Source organism: Hydra vulgaris, chromosome 14, assembly GCF_038396675.1.
Source record: "Hydra vulgaris chromosome 14, alternate assembly HydraT2T_AEP".
NCBI classification, from domain to species: Eukaryota; Metazoa; Cnidaria; class Hydrozoa; order Anthoathecata; family Hydridae; genus Hydra; species Hydra vulgaris.
This window is the reverse complement of record NC_088933.1, coordinates 7720771-7737808: the sequence shown is the minus strand read 5'-3', so window position 1 is coordinate 7737808 and position 17038 is coordinate 7720771. Positions and strand designations below refer to the sequence as shown.

Genomic DNA, 17038 nt, shown 5'->3' with positions numbered 1-17038 from the left:
CTGTATGTATATGCTTTTTCAATGGGAGATTAAGGTTAAATGGGATTTTCTTTTGTTTGATATCTTGTTAAAACCCATTTCAGTAAAGATATATTTCATATTTAAATTAACATAAGTTGTTACTATTGTGTGTATTTCCAATATTTGGTCTATTATTTTAAACAAAAACAACAAAGCAAACCTGTGGGTTTAACAACTAAAATATAAAGAGGTTTTTATGTGTTTTAAGTTCAGAACAATTAGAAAAAATGCCTCTAACTATGTGTTTTCTGCCCCATATTTTATACAAACTTGGACAAAAAAAGCACTCTTTTTGCAGACAAAGTACACACAAATGTGAAGTCTAACAACCATAGAATCCTATATCAACTAGTCACATGATATTGTTACTAAATTAGTTATTTGATGTAACTTTGAATGATTAAAAAGCATAAAAACCAAAAAAAGCTGCTATATTTTGGCCGTTTATTCAAAGGCGAGATTCCTACTTTAAGAGCTATATATTTGCACAGATAAAAGATATCTTACTTCTATTTTTTTTGCCTGAAAGATACATGCCAAGGTATCATTCTATTAAGTTTTGAAACTTTCATAGTCGATAGTAAGGTTAGAATAAAAACGTAAAGCATCCGTTGTCTCCTTTTAAAAAGGCTTTGTCGGCCATGTACTGGGGCAGTATAAGTACATATTTGATTCAATAATTTGTAAAGATATTATATAACAGTATGTAAAGTATATAATATAGTATATATATATATAAGTATATATATAATATAATATACATAAAGAATATAAAGGGTAAAGGAATTTTATTATACTTTTTTAATTTATAAATTTATTTTTCCTCAACTTTATCCACGCCTGGTTGGCGCAGTTGGTTAGCGCGTCAGTCTCATAATCTGAAGGTCGTGAGTTCGACCCTCACACTAGGCAGACTTTTTAATGGTTTTTTATATGGTATGGTTTAATATGGTTCGAAATGAGTGCACTTTTGACGGGAGGTAACAAGTTTGCTTTTTAGGTAATTTTTGAACAAGAATTTCAGTAGAGTTTCTCATTTCCCGTAAATTTAACATCCCGGGATTCCCGATGTGTAACTTATTTATCCCGGGATTTCCCGGCATAACATTTAATATAATAACAAGCGGTTTCTGACACAAATTTATCTTAGCACGCTAATCTATATTACCATTTAAAATAAAATATTGTTTTGAAAAACATAAACAATCAATTGATTTGTCACTTAATCGTGAACGAATTTTTCCCATAAATAGACCCGCGGCAGAAAAAACTCTTTCTGATTCAATTGATGTCGGCTTGATGGTCATTAATGTGGAGTATATTCTTTCTGAACTTTCGCTACGCTCGACAGTGGGTCAGAAGCTGGCAAAACCACACAAAAAAGTTTTTAAATTTTGAAATTTTGAAAAAGGCAAATTTTGCTCAATATATTAATAAGCCAGAAATTATATTTTATTAAAAAATAATTTTTCAATAAAACGCCATATTTGTTGTTTAAATATTTCCTTAAATACTTTTTATCAATAACAACAAAAAATTGTGAAAATTTTATTTTTTTAACATCTTTTGAAAACTTTGATTTCTTAGTTTAAAAAAGTTTAAGTTTATTTTTTAACTTATAAATGACTTATATAGTATTATGTTAATATTTAAATCACATAAAAAAAAAAAAATTTTTTCGACAATATTTTTTTCGACAATGCAAACATCAATAATTTTGAGTTATAAGTTTTTATTTTTTTCAAAAATATCATTTAAAACCATCGGATCAACCTGTATCAACCGCTTAAAATGATAAATAATTGAATACCAATATGACATTGATCTTGTGGTATAAAAATTGGCTGCCTTTAGCTGCCTCAACGAATACACTTTTAAATTCAATTAACTACGTCCACGTTTCTTGTTAATGCGTTTTTAATCGATAACAAAAAATTTAAGAAGATTTGAAATTTAAAAACTGCAGTTTGACTTTATAATAATTTTTATTAAAGACATAAGTTTAAAATTAAATAATTTTGTATTTTTTAATTGCTTTCCAGTAACTTCCTCGTATTTGCTCAATAAACATTTAGATCGCATTGAAACCATTATTCCTAATTTTTTATGCTACCGTTTTAAAGTAATAAAAACTCAATAATATTTATTATTTATTTTATAATTTCCAAAAACAAGAAAATTATATGTAATCGATAAAAAACACGACAACAACCAATGAGAAATAAAGGAAAGGAACTGAGTTTCATAGTTACTGCTCGTAAAAAAATTACTTTATTAAAAACATTTTAAATTACTTTCTTTCAAATTAAAAGTTTTTTATTGAACAGACAATCTCTTAAAAATGGATAGGAGATGTCTCATGAATTATATAATGGAAAATAATTTACTACAAAATGATGATTTACATGCAAAGATTTTGAGTTTTGTTTCCCAAAGCAATTTTGAAGAATCTAATGATAACTTGTCAATTATTTCGAAATTCATTTACCAAGCAAAAAAAAAGTGGAAAAAAATCAAATAGAACAAGTGCAGTATTTGAAAAAAAAAATAAAGTTTGGTTAAACCAAACTATATTTGACTGTAAAAAAAAAAAAAGATCGAAACAAAAACCTGTGGTATGTTTACTTTAACTATGTGTAAATTTATTATAATGTGTATAATTTATTTGTATTATTATTACGATGATTTAATAATTGATAAAATAATATTATACTTTAAGGTGGACGCCCTTCGATTTTGTTTGAAGATGCGTCTGTGAGAACTAAAGATCGCATAATTAAAGAGCTTTTGAGTAAATATAATTTAAACGAACTTTTGTATGCAGCAAGTAAAAGTTTGAAAAGGGATAAAAGGTTTATAGAAGCAAAAGTGGTTAAAAAAATATACAACAAAGAATTATCGACAGAATCACTTACTTCAGAACAATCATTAGCGCTAGTCTTAGATGCTAATTTATCCAAAGAAACTTATCAGCATTTAAGAAACAATGCTCTTCCATTCAGCTCTCTATACCCATCCTATCATATTGTAAAAGAGGCTAAAAATAATTGCTACCCTGAAAACATTCAGGTCAGTGACTACTCTGCAGAGGTTCCATTACAAGCTCTTCTTTTTCATACTGCATCAAGAATTTGTTCAGCTCATAGTGTTGTGTTAAATTCACCTGTGCTTAAAGATTGTACTAAACTATTTATAATATACAAAGCTGGTTTTGATGGTGCAACAGGACAATCTGTTTATAAACAACTGTCAGATGTTTCTAGTGAACTTCATACAGATGAATCACTTTTCATAACTTGCTTGGTTCCTCAAGAACTATATTGTTTCAAAGATGACAAAAAACAGGTTGTTTGGAGAAATCCGAAACCATCGTCAACTAATTACTGCAGACCTCTGAGATTTAAATATAGAAAAGAATCAAATGAAGTAATTTTTGCAGAATATGAGTCAATTATGGCTTCTATTAAAGAGATAACATTATCTGTTGTACCTGTTTTATTGGAGGACGGTACAACAAAGGAAGTTGAAATATAACATATTGTAAATTTAACAATGATAGATGGAAAAATTCAAACTATTATTTCCACAGCAACCAACTCATTCCAATACTGTTCAGTGTGTGGTGCATCTCCAACCGAAATGAACAATTTATCTTTAGCTGTTCAAAAAAAAACTTTAGAAGGCAATATAAAACATGGCGTTTCAACTTTGCATGCTTGGATAAGGTTTTTAGAATGTATGCTCCATATCTCTTATAAGATGCCGATTATGAAGCAGCAGGCTAGAAATCAAGACGAAAAAAATATTGTTAAACTGAGAAAGCTTGAAGTCTGTGCTGAATTTCGAACAAGGATAGGTCTTTCGAACAAGGATAGGTCTTGACCAACCGAGAATAGGTGGGGCAGGTACATCAAACGATGGCAAACAGCTAGGCGATTTTTTCAGCAATATGATGTCTCAGCTAGTATAATGAACATCGATGTAGATCTTATGAAAAGGCTTCATGTTATTCTGGCCACAATATCAAGTGATTATGAAATTAACTCATCCAAATTTAAAACATTCTGTTGGGAAACTGCTTCGCTCTATGTATTCCTGTACCCTTGGTATCCTATGACCCAAACACTTCATAAAATTTTGATTCATGGCTATGAAGTCATCGAACTATTTACTCTTCCATTAGGTATGTTTTCTGAAGAGGCTCAAGAGTAATTTGCACATAAAGAAAGAAGATACGTAACAAAAAAAAAAGTCTACCATCTGGTGTACTTGAACTATTGCAAGAGCCAACGATAGAATACTCTGCGTAAAACATAAATTTAAATAATATCCTTGTTGTTAATTTTATTGGGTAAAAACGGAATTTTTTATAAATGGAAAATAAATGAGTTTTTTAATAATTTGCGTAATTATGTAATAAAATTTGAAGTTTTTAAAAAACAAATGTTGTTTTTTCCACAAATTATGTTTTTCAATATAATAAACTGTTTCTAATTTAAAAAAAAAAAATTTTGGTTTTAGAGGTTTTGGCTAGAAAATGTCACTTTTGACCCACTGTGCGCCTCAAAAAATTTGATTTCTTTTGTGAGGTTTTTTAAATTGCTAATGTCTTCTAGATCTGCTTTTTCTACTTGTTTGACATTACAAATAGTCGCATCCAATTTTTGTTCAAGTGTCAGAATACTTTTGCCTAATAAATTTGGAGCAACAGGTTGAGGTATTGACAGGTCAGAAACCATGCTTTCATTATCACAACTCACTTCAACTATTTTATTATTTGATGAACTAGTACTATCATCCTCTATGTACAACCTGGTATAAGTTTTTTTGCTCTTGCTTTAAATGCATGTTTGGACGGTAAGAGTAGTGTGGAGTTGATATCTGATTCCTGATTATATTGGGTTGTGTAAAAATTTTAGTAGTAATGCCAATTAAATTGGTATTTTTGCGTTCTTCAATTCTCTGCTGCACAGATTGAAGCAGTTTATTAGGTAATAAATTTTTTTTCTTCGCCAAATCGTCTAAGATGAATATGATTACACCTTCTGCGTCAAGTAGAGTAGCATTAATCCATTTATTTAACCAAAAATTGAAAAATACAAGTTTTTTATAATTTAACAAAATTAGGTTTAGGTATCACTCATATAGTTAAAAACTAGTCATTGGAGTGACACCTAAATAAAATAAACAAACAAACAAAAAAAATTAAAAAAACAGAGAAATAGAAAAACAGAGAGCAACAAACCCACAAATAATAACAAACTTTGCGCAAACAAAAAGACTAACACAAAAACTACAAAATGGTAGCAAAAACTACAAAACGAAAATGCAAACACAAAAACTTTTACAAAATAAAATAAAATAATCTTTTGTTATTTTTGCCGGAAAAAAAATGTGTAGAAAAATTGGTAGCGATTTATAATTAGTTCTTTCTAATATTATTTCCAACTATTTTCGAACTTTTTTCTTGTAAATTAGTACTTTGCATTACTTCTACCAAGCCTTTCTGTTCCAACTTTTATCGGTTGGAGAGAAATTGTTATGACGTTCATAATCACATATTCATCTTCGGAGATATTCAGAACTTCTTTTAAATCAATCATTGCTTTTAGTATATATGTTTTTACTTTAAGGAATCTTTCTAGTATTGCAACAAGACTATTCCACCTTGTTTTGACATCTAATATCAGCTTTAGTTCTATATGAAACATAGATTTTGCGTAGACTTGTAAAACTTCATTCAAATTCAATATACTTTGCTGAAGAGTCTGACCTTTTTTTAAAGAACATCACATACTGCCAAATGAAGTCCGTGGGCATATCACAGCTGATGTTCAATACCACTTAGCCGTCCAAGTTTTTTCATTACGGAAGCTCCGTCAGTGACACTTGCTATGATGTGCTTTTTAATTGATAAATTGAAATCTGACAGTTTATTTTCAACCAGATCAACAATTTTTTCTGCAGGAAGTGATCCAGCCATCTGAGTCAATCCCAGGTTCAAAAACTTTGTTAATAAGTGTAAATTTACATTTAAATAACGTCGATTTTTTAAAGACGTACATTCGTCCAACGATAAAGAAAATCGCGACCCGCTAGATATTTCTTTTGTTGTCTCTAAAACCACAATTTGCTTAGCTAAATCATTTTTTTTTTTTTAATCATACTCATAACATGGGATGGATTTTTTGGTAACAACATGCCTTTTTCAGACAATGATTTTCTAATGAATTTACTTATTTTTATGACACTTATTGAGAAGCCATCCACTGGCTTGCTTTGACACAATTCCCTCGCTAGTCTGCTGTTTAACAAACAATGTCAATTTCTTTTGTACAATTTTAATTTCCGAACCAGTATCTTCATGTAGACGCTTCATATTTAAATCCAAATCTTTATGTGCGTTTTTTAAATGACGAAGGAGCCCACTTGTCGAAAATTCTTTGCACATTATCTTTACATTGCACTTTTTGCAAACTACAGATTCGCCAGATTTTTCATTACAAAAATACTGCCATACTTTCGATCCATTTACGATTGACATGGTATACATAAATTGAATTGTAAAACAACTAAAGGTAAAGTTAAAAGTATTTCTTACATATGTATGTTATCTTACGTATGACTTTATATGTCATTGTTTGCCGTCATTTAAATACAAAAATTATTAAATATTTCAATACAGAAAAAGTTTAACTTTTCAATAATTTAGAAGTTTAAAAATCAAACTTACTGTTTTCGTCGCAAGAAAAGTTTTTTATTTTTTACTTATATTTTATAATTACAAGAAAAAAGAAAACATCGCATTGCAAATTGCAATGCATTCCTTGATTTAGATAGTTTAAAATAGTTTCAATAACATTTTTTGTTGTGCTAGGTTTTAATATAAGATATAAACACATAAAACATAACTAAATGCAATAATGTTTTTCTTATTTTTTGGTCAAATTAGTTCAAACAGTTGTCATATGTAAATTAAAAAAAAATTATGTTCCGGGATATAAGAGTGATTTACCGGGAAATCCTGCTGCAACTTTTATCCCCGGGATGCCAGGAAAACGGCATCCCGTTTGAGAAACCCTAAATTACAGCTAGATCACGGCAATATATACTATACAGTATATAACGTCGAGAATTAGATTTATAAACAATTAGCTCCATTTCTACCCATGTCTAGCTTAGGCATCCGCTGCGGGGCCAAGGCTTTTTGAATAGCCTACCAAGAAATCAACTTTTTTTTAAACTAAAACAAATTTTTTTCCAATAGTTATAAAAATTAAAAAGTCACAATTTACTCTTTATATTCTATTTTTGAATCTTGAATCTAATAAAAAACACAAAAAAAAAACAAAAAAAAAACAAGTAACTTTCTTGAGTTCATGTTGAAGGAAGAAAATTTGTCTGCATTGTGTACACCAGGGATAACAATAACTCACTAACAATATTTTTCGCAAAAATAAATCTGATGCATTATCGCAAGAGGTGGTGTATTCTTGCACATGTAAAAGCTATCCTCGGGATTCATTGGTTGGTGATAAAGATCTTAATAAAGATTAGCAACCTTAGACTCCATAAGTGTGCGCAGTAAAAAATTAGCTCAGAACGTTGAATTTTCTACTGACCCTTCGGACTAAATGCGTCAAAATAATGGCCTTATTAAAATTGTCACAACAAATCAGAAAAACAGAGCCCTAAAATAATTTTTATTTTTCTGAAACCTGTGACAATGTTGGATCTTTCCGACGAGGCTCAAAAGAGTTATTTTTTCAAATACTTGTAAATGAAGAAAAGAAAGGACGCGGTTGAACATATGAGCAACTTTCCAGTTGCAAAATTTGTTTTCGCCCGCTAAAGAACTCTTAGCTCTCCCAAAAACGAAGTAAGGTTTGCAGTAAACACTACCTTTCTTAGCAGAAGAATAAATAAATAAATATATATATATATATATATATATATATATTTCTGCTAAGAAAGTTTATATATATACATATATATATATATATATATATATATATATATATATATATATATATATATATATATATATATATATATATATATATATATATATATATATATATTCTTCTGCTAAGAAAGTTTATATGTATATATATATATATATATATATATATATATATATATATATATATATATATATATATATATATATATATATATATACACATTATTGGATTATGTCATAATGTAAATTTTTTTGCTCATTACATTTACTAGCAAAATACGACCCATTTTTAGCTAAACGTATAAACACTCACGTAAACCAAGGTAAGGTAGCAAGGTAAGGTAGCACTTCCTATCTACTAGCTTACATTCAACGGCTACTTTCAACAGCTATATAACTTTTCTGATTCAACGCATCACTGGGAAGTCTTGAAATCAAAGCTGGAATACAGTTTAAAGGTTCCAAAAAGTACTCTGCTGATCAGAAACAAAAAAGAGCGCACAATAGCCAACATGACGAATTAATGTCTATTGAGACATCAGACATTACTGGAAGTGAATAAATTATTGCTGAGGTTAAAATTATAATTGATTGATTTTTAATTGAGCTTGAGAGGCGAAAGATTATGCTCTACTTATTTCTTGTTTGGGATTTCTTGCCCACCTTCCAGATATTGATTCTGTAACACTTACATCGCACCCCTAAAAACTTTTTAAAATTAACCCAAACGATGCGGATAATTATTTTGCAAATGAATGTCTGCATTTCAAGAGATTTGTTCCCGCTTCGTTTGAAATTGGTACCGTTGAAACTAGAAAATCAATTCATCTAGATTTATTTTTAATTACTCGATCAAAAAACTTGTATTCACATTCCCTAATGTTGACGTTGTTGTAAGGATGTTTCTTTCTGCTGCTAGTACAACTTGTATTGGAGAAAAATTCTTTTTAACTTTGAAAAGGGTAAAAAATTGCTACAGGTCACTACTAATGAACAGAAACGCTTGTCAGTTCTAGACGTTTTTCAAATTGAAAATATTATTTTAAAAGATATTAACGTGGAAGATGTAATTAATCATTTCGTTGATTTAAAAAGCGGCTGCAAAATATCAAATTAATTTATCAATTTATGAATATAAAAATGTGACTTAGATGAAAACTGTGTATACTTTAGAAATATTTTGTTTTATCATGCTGAAGTGTTTTAATTATATGCAGAAAACAAAGGTTTGATTGTCCAATGGATGAGTCTTTGGATTACCTTATCTTATTATAACTATCAAATTTACTCGTTGGTTTTTGATCTTATGTAGAAGTACTTATTATATAAAACGTATTTATTATGTAAAACGTAGAAGTACTTATTATGAAACGTACTTATTATGTAAAACGTAGAAGTACTTATTATGAAACGTACTTATTATGTAAAACGTAGAAGTACTTATTATGTAAAAAACCGTGTTTAAGTACCGATTTTTGTGTGTGAGTAGAAGGGCGGAGGGCAGGCTAGAAAAACAACAACTGTTATTTCGCTGGGGATTAGGATGATCTAAAGACAGTCCTGTAAACAATACATACATACTTTGAGAATATCTATATTTTAGTTAAACTTAGATTTCCTCAAAATGCTTATTGGAATCGTGATTCAATTCGATTTGCGAGTCAAGAGCTGCTTTAAATTGTGATTCGATTCGAAAATTCGCAGGGCCCGAATATATATATATATATATATATATGTATATATATATATATATATGTATAGATCTATATACATATATATATATAATAAACAACGCAATTACCGTAGGTTTATAAACAATAAAACTTTTTTTAAGCCGTTTTGACTGATTTAGATTGTTGATTAGATTGTTGATTAGATTAGAGATTAGGGGAAGTGTGTGGGGAGGGGGGGAGTCAGTCAAAAGAAATATTTTAAGTCAAAAGTAGTATTTTATAATATTATTATTTTTAATTAATTCAATTAATTATCATACGTCAAAAGTAATATTTTAGTATAAATATATACTTTTCAGTAGTAAATATTTTGCTTTTTAATGAAATATATATTAATGTTACATTTATAATACTGGTTACATATAATCATTCACTAAAAACCATTTAATTTTTTAAATAAAAACACATAGTTTTATCTTATTGGGATTATTTCTTTTTAACGTTGCTTTAATAAAAGAGTTTATGATCTAAACTTACAAAATTAAGTCTTACATTTTTCTTGAAAAAAAAAGCAACATCTATTAAAGTAAGTTTTTTATTTGTTCTTACAGTTTGACTTTTATTTTTTGAGTTAATAATATCAATAAATAAAACAATTTTAAAAAACAGACCAGAACTCAAAGAAGATATGGATTATGCAATACCATCTCAATCTTTTCATAGAGCCCCGTAATAAAAACAAATATTATCAAAATAATGATTTAACATGCAAAATTTTAAATTTAAATACTCACGTATTTTAAATATATAAACTTATTCCTAATAAAAAAAGTGTATAATTACTTCCTACATAAGAATAAATAAAAAAAACTGGTTAGAAATACTTTACCAATTCGTCGGAATTGTTATTCAGCAGAATTGAAAAAAGTTTTTTTCCTTCAAACTTAAATGAGTTTAATGATTTTACCATATTTTACTTTTTAGTGTTTTCTTTTCAAAAAGAACTCTATATCTTAGGTCCTCTAAATGCTATTGAATACTCTGTATATTTATTAATTTTCTTGAGATTTAAAAAAGTTTGATTGATTTGTTCTTGTTAAAAGAAAATACTTTTCATTTACTTTTTTTTTTAAACTTACAAATAAAACTAGCTGGAGTAAGGTTATTTATGCATTTATACATGAAAGCAAAGTGTTGATAAATATTTATTTCATAAACATTCAACCTTTTCATGTCTCTTATTAAGGGTTTAGTATGCTCCCTTCGTTTTATATGTATATATTTTTACATGCATGTTTTTGTAAAGTAAGTATTTTTTTAAGTTTTGTAGGTATTACAAAACATGTGCTACCCCAAATAAGATTGGCATAATTAATAAAGCAATAAATTAAAGAGAAGTATATTAATTTTAGACAAAGTGTATTTACATAAGGACGAACTCGGTACAACACACCTATGGTTTTACTAACTTTTGATTGTAAATATTTAATATGAAAAAGCCGAGATAAATTTTGTTAACAAGTATTTCTAAAACTTTATAAAGTCTTCCTGTTTTATTTCTTTATCATTTAAAAATAGATCTGGTAATATAAAGGGAAGGTTTTCTTATTGAATTTTTTTATAAAATAATGAATACTTTGTTTTTTTAACGTTTAATGAAAGTTTATTTGCTGTAAACCAATTATTTATCTTATTTAATTCAAAATTTATGTCAGAATAAAGTTGCTTAATATTATGTTTGGAAATAAATAGATAATATCATCAACAGACATAATGGATTTAACTTAACTGATGCATTAATTAAGTCGTTTATATTAACTTCGAACAAAAAGAGCCTAGTATTGATCTTTGTGGTACACCTCACTGGATTTTAAGTACTCCGTATTCATTATTTTGAACATATTTTTCCCAGTAAGGTAACTTTTTATCCAATTGTAGCCCTTACTAATTATTCCATAATTTTTAAGAAAAGTTTAACTTATCTAACAAAATACAGTGATCAACAGTGTCAAAACCTTTTGTCTAAAGTTAAAGTAAGGAAGAGTAGCACATTCACTGATTGTGACTCTGTACAGTACACCAATTGCAATAAATGTTTAACACTATCATAAAATTGATTTATTAAGGAAGTAGTGGTGGTGGTGGGGAAGAAGGGGGGCTAAGTTTTTACAAAAGTTGTCGGAATTTTATGAGGGGAAAGAAAAGAGGAGTTTGACAAGTTATTGACAAGGGGAGGGAGGTAAAAGTCGCAAAAATGTTGTTGATGCAAATAATGGACAGCCCTTAATATTTTATAATCATTTGTTCTATTACAGTTATATTGATTAAATCATATTACTTTAAAGCAAATGAAACTTTACTTTATTAAATTTTATTAAATTCAAATTTGTTTACTTTAAAGTCATAATTTAATCGATATTGCTAAAATAGAATTAGTTGCTTTATTATTTTCATTGTTTAATTTTTACTTTATTATGAATAATAAAATAAAATTAAGCCTAAAGAAGTAAACACTTTAATTTATATGAGTAAGTTTTTTTTTTCTTAATAAGGTCATTTTTGAAATAATTTATTATAACAATTTTATTAAAATAATATTATAAGCAGTTACGTTATTAACTATTTGTGTTATAACTTTAAGGTAGACCGAGGCAGGGGCGGATCATGACCATCTCGTAAGGGGACAATTTTTAAGTTTTTTGGATTCGGTTGATCCAGATGATCTAGCGAAAACAATACAAAAAAGAATGAAAGAGGAGATTTTTAGATTTTTTTATTCATTGGATTCAGACCATTTTGTAAAGTAGGGACCCACAAATCATAAAAACTTTTTAACTAATTTTTCTTAGAATATTACGTCGCGTTGGTTTGACAAGTCTAACTGTTTTTTTTATATTAGGAGAATAGCAAATAAATTTTTTTATTACTTTTGTCTTAACAAAAATATTTATATAGTTATTTTATTTTTATACATCAACCAAAAAAAGAATACATTAACAAATAAAAAAAAAATTTAATTAAGCATTAAAAAAAAAATCGAAATATTTTTTCCTAAATTCTTCTAATATAAAAAATTTCAGTTAGAACCTTGTCAAAACCAACACGACAATTAGTCTTAAAGTATTATAAGATCAATAAGTCTACGCACCCTGTCCAATTTGCAATCAACCTAGTCTGAAAGTATCCAAAAAATCCTATTATAAAAGCATTATAAAAAGCTTATGAGTACATTTAGAGGTGTTTTTAAACCTTTTCATTTGGTCCAAGCCAGATTTTTGCATTTTAACAGGTGGGTTTTGGATTTTTGTGTTTGAAATGATTGACTTCCAAGTATCGAATAAACTCAAAACTTTTATATTTTATGATGATGTCAAAAGAGCATGGTTTACAAAAAATTACGCTAATCAGAACTTAGGGAAAAAACCATCGCAATAAATTTTCCCTCACGACCGCCGCACAGTGGGCCAGTAGGTGGACAAAATGGGAAAAATTTTAGTTGTCTAATCTTGAAAACCTATTTAATTTTAGTATCTACATATATTAGGAGAAATCTATTGATAATTTATTTATATTAAATCCCTTAGTTACCAGGACTCTAAGCATTTGAATATTGAGATAAAATAAAAAAAAATAAAAATTATAAATAAGTAATTAACGGTCACATCAACGTTGTGTTATATTTCAATTACATCTACGTTTTTAAAACAAAAAATTAGTACATGTTATTCTAGAGTATTTAGAGATAAGAAAAACCAATGTGTGAAATAAATTTGTTATAGCATGTTATCTCAGTTATACTTTGAAAATCACAGATTAAAAAAAAAAATTTCTTAAGAAACTTATTTTTTGCCGCACAATAACTAATAATTACCACAATTTGCCATGTGTTGTCTTATATTTATTTGAGCTATATGATGCTTCAATCGAGTTTTAATTGATTGCTCGTCCCCTTAAATCCCCGTTCAGATTTTATGTATGTTTTAACTTGGTTGCTATGGTACTAAATTTTGCATAGCAACAACTCATTTTTACATTAACGTTGTTTTAACAGTATTTTACTTGCTCTAAATACACAATATTGGGGGTATGTATTAAAATGAGATTCAGAATTCTTATGAGGTTAACTTTTTTTGGTTACTATGGAGACCTTACTTTGCATAACATAGCAACAACATATTTTCGGTAGTTGTTAGTAGTAACCAGACTAGTCTATGGATAGACTTACAACACAGACATAGACAATTCTGTATGTTGTAATGGACACAACAAATGTTTAATTTTTTGTCCTTGTTGTGTCTATCAAATTTTTGATGGTGTCCTAAGATTGCTCAGTTAAAAATTAATTTTCACTTCATAAGTCTACAAAGCATAATTTTTTGTCTATTTGGTGTCTATGATTTTGTCTAAATTTACTTGATTTCATAAAACCAGAAATCTTTCATTACCGTATTATTTGAAGATTGTTATGTAGTAAATTTATAATATTAAAAAAATATTGAAATGACATCAAAACTCCAAATGACGATCATTGCCCATGATTAATTATTGTTTAAAACTTGCGTACATATTCATCATAAAAATGAAAGTAAAAAACATTTTTCTTTATTACTATTGTTTTATTCACAAACCTAAATAAATTTTAACACCTATTGGAATCTTCTACTTACTAATCCACATTTTATAAAGGACAACTCCTTGATCACATATTTTTAAAATAATTATATTGAAGGTGATAAAGATTTTAGTGACTAAGGAAAATTTTTTAAATGATAAACTTACCTTCAACTTTTTTGAAGTAATCCCAAACTGGAGAGGGCATTTTAAAAATAAATTTTCACGCACATTCACTGAGAATTGAAAAACAACTGAACTGAGCAATTAATGAACTTCAATTGAGCACAAAATAGTCCATTTTGAGGTTTTTAAATAGACATTAACTTTTTAATCAACAGCACACGCTGGACAAAAAATTAAAAAATGAATTTCTGTTAAAAAATTGTATTTTTAATTTTGTGCTCGTTTTCAGTTTTTGAAACGATGCTGCAGTGAAAATTTAATCACTCGTTATAAGTCCAAATTATATATTAAATAGATCTTCTATACCTCATTAAAAAATCGAGATTGTTCATTTAGTGTCCGTTTTTAAAATGATTGTCTTGAAAGACAAACATTTTTTATAGACAATTCATTTTTGTTAGTTGTAATTAAAATTGTTGCAATTAGTGCTTTGTCGAAGTCTATTTTTGTCCTTTTATAATAAGTCCATTAGAGATTGTCTGGTTGCTAGTTGTTAGTAATTTAATTACTAACACTGACAGTAATTTAATTACTTTTAATTTTAATTACTAACACTTGTAGTAACTTAATTACTAACAAGTATTAGTAGTCCAGGCGGCATATATATTATAACATTTTTCTTTTAAATACAAAATACTTGTTACAATAATTATTTAGATATGGTTTTGTTAAACTTAGACATTCATAATTTTCTCCGAAAAAACAATCTTAGTATTTCAAAACAAAATATTACTGAAGATATATTAAAATTTATTCAGCCAAAATTTGCTGATTTTAAAGACGTTGATTTTAGACACGCTGTTCAACGATTTGTTTACTTGTATAAAAAAAAGTGGAAATCTGCAAACTATACTGTGAAAAATTTTGAAAAGAAGTTTGTGAACTGGCTTAATGAATATTTAATTGTCAGAAAAAAAGACAATGAACCAACTGCAAGTAGACGTGGTCGAAAACCAGTTGCATTTGATAATAGTTCTAATAAAACTAAAAAACGGCGTGTATCTTGTTTAATTGAATCTCATTCATCCAATGAATTATTTTTTGCTGCTAATAAAAAATTTAGAGATGAATCTGTTGTTATTGCTGCCAAGAATGTTTTAAATATATCAAATACAGATAAAGCAACTAAATATTCAGCAGACGAAGCACTGGCTTTAATAATTGATGCAAGTCTGACAAAAGCTTCCTATCAATTGATTAGAAGCGGAGCCTTGGAGAAAGAATATAACATCTACCCCGCTTACAATGATGTCAGAGATGCAAAATTGAAATGTTATCCTGCAAACATAATAGTGGAGGACTATTCAGCTTCAGTTCCTTTAAAAGATTTAATGACTCATACTTTGCAAAGAATCTGTGCAGTTCAGGAGCCTGTGCTAAGGCACTTGATATTGAACGACAAAGCAATTAAAACAATGACATTAACGTGTAAGGCTGGTTTTGATGGTGCTACTGGCCAAAGCATTTATAAACAAGTTTTATCAGAACCCGACATTAACAGAGATTTAAAGCGTGAAGAATCATTATTTATTACTTGTCTTGTCCCATTGGATTTGACTGGATTTAACAACAGCAACGAAAAGGTGCCTATTTGGAGAAATCAAAAATCGTCCTCCACAGCCTATTGTAGACCCATAAGATTTGCATACAAAATGGAATCCAAGAAATCTGTGATTGAAGAAGATCAGTACATTAAAAGTGAGATAGAAAGCTTGGGTATGATTTTATTAGAGGTTTGCGGATCTTCTATTGAAGTGAATTGTATTATTGAACTTACAATGATTGATGGGAAGGTTCAAACAATATTATCTGAAAAAAATAACTCATACCAATGCTGTTCAATGGTGTCTCTCCAAAAAATATGAATAGTCTTGATATCGTTAATATAGATTATACTAACAGAGAGTTCAAATATGGTCTTTCCAGTCTTCATGCATGGATTCGATTTTTTGAGATGTTATTGCACATTGCATATAAAAAAGAAACAAGAAAGTGGCAAGCAAGATCTAAAGAACACAAAGAAAAGGCATCTTTAGCTAAACAAAAGATTCAGACTGATTTTATGAACAAAATGGGACTTGTTGTTGATTTCCCTAAAAGTGGTGGTTCTGGAACAAGTAATGATGGCAATACCTCAAGGCGCGCTTTTGCAGCATATGAACAAACAGCTGAAATTCTGGGTATTGACCAAAACCTTATATTCAGATTTTACATTATCTTGGTAACGCTCTCTTCAGGATATGAAATAGACTGCTTAAAGTTCAAGGATTATTGTTTTGACACTTTTAGACTATATGTGTCCCTTTATCCATGGTATTACATGGCTCAATCAGTTCACAAAGTATTGATACATGAACATGACATAATTAAAAGCCTTACATTACCCATCGGACTTATGTCAGAGGAAGCTCAAGAGGCTAGAAATAAAGACTTTAAATCTTATCGCGAAAATTTCAGCCGAAAAACATCCAGAAAAGCAACAAATACTGATCTTATCAATAGACTCCTAGTTTCCAGTGATCCTGTTATTTCATCATTGCGTAAATCAACATCACACCAAACAAATCATAAAGCATTTCCTTCA

At 28.4% G+C, this 17038-nt stretch overlaps 1 non-coding gene across 1 annotated transcript; it reads left to right on the top strand.

Annotated features, from left to right (window-relative positions):
- The first annotated feature begins 859 nt into the window (after nt 1-859).
- Nucleotides 860-933, top strand: trnam-cau (transfer RNA methionine (anticodon CAU)). The gene has a single exon. It is a non-coding gene; the product is annotated as a tRNA-Met (tRNA).
- The last annotated feature ends 16105 nt before the right edge of the window (nt 934-17038 follow it).